General features: G+C 41.8%; 1 non-coding gene across 1 annotated transcript; it reads right to left on the bottom strand.

The window, feature by feature from the left end:
- Positions 1-527: 527 nt before the first annotated feature.
- LOC116118490 lies at positions 528-634 on the bottom strand. Its single transcript, XR_004126161.1, has one exon. It is a non-coding gene; the product is annotated as a small nucleolar RNA R71 (small nucleolar RNA).
- Positions 635-1,042: the final 408 nt, after the last annotated feature.

Here is a 1,042-nt window from a genome sequence, read left to right as displayed (position 1 = left end):
TCTACAGGAGAGTTGGAATTTGATCTAGAAATCGAACGCAATTTACGGAAGTTGCGAAAAGAGGCACATCAAGCAAGTTCTTCATCTCCTCGTCTCAATATAGCCCTTGGTTCAGCATCCCACAGTTCATCCAGTGGTCCAGATTCAGAAATAGAAGAAGAGATGGCCACTCGTAGAACATTAAAGGAGTTGGTTGCCCCTGATTTTAATCAGCAACCTTTGTGTATTCAGTACCCTACTTTAGATGTTGCTTTTGAACTTAAGTCTGGTCTAATTCACTTGTTGCCTACATTTCGTGGTCGTGCAGGTGAAGATCTGAATAAACATCTAAAAGAATTCCAGGTAGTCTGTTCAAGCATGAAACCGATAGGGCTAACAGAGGAGCAAATTAAGTTGCGAGCTTTTCCCTTTTCAATGGGGGATGATGCAAAGGATTGGCTCTATTATCTACCATCGGGGACAGTCGCAACATGGAATGAGATGAAAAGGCTTTTTTTAAAAGATATTTCCCAGCCTCCAGAGCTACCACCATCAAGAAAGAGATATGTGGTATAAGGCAATATAATGGGGAGACATTGTATGAATATTGGGAGCGATTCAAGAAGCTATGTGCAAGCTGTCCTCACCATCAGATAAGTGATCAGTTGTTAATTCAGTATCTCTATGAAGGATTGCTGCCTATAGAAAGAAACATGATAGATGTAGCAAGTGGAGGTGCGTTGGTGGAAAAAACTCCTAAAGCTGCCAAACAGTTAATCTCAAACATGGTTGCCAAGTCTCAACAGTTTGGTACAAGACATGATGCAACACCCAAAAGGGTGAATGAGGTAAGTACATCTTCCCTTGAACAATAACTATCTGATCTTACCTCTCTTGTTAGACAGTTGGCTGTAGGGAATGCACAATAGGTAAAAGCTTATGGGATATGTTTGACAATGGGACACTAAACGGACATGTGCCCAACACTTCAAAAGGAAAAGGCTGAGCAGGTTAATGCAGCAAGAAACTTTCCTGGACCAGCGAGGCAGTGTGATCGTTACTC

This window comes from Pistacia vera, unplaced genomic scaffold, assembly GCF_008641045.1.
Source record: "Pistacia vera cultivar Batoury unplaced genomic scaffold, PisVer_v2 Contig124, whole genome shotgun sequence".
Taxonomy (NCBI): Eukaryota; Viridiplantae; Streptophyta; class Magnoliopsida; order Sapindales; family Anacardiaceae; genus Pistacia; species Pistacia vera.
The sequence above is the reverse complement of the archived record's forward strand: the minus strand, read 5'-3'. Positions and strand labels throughout refer to the sequence as shown.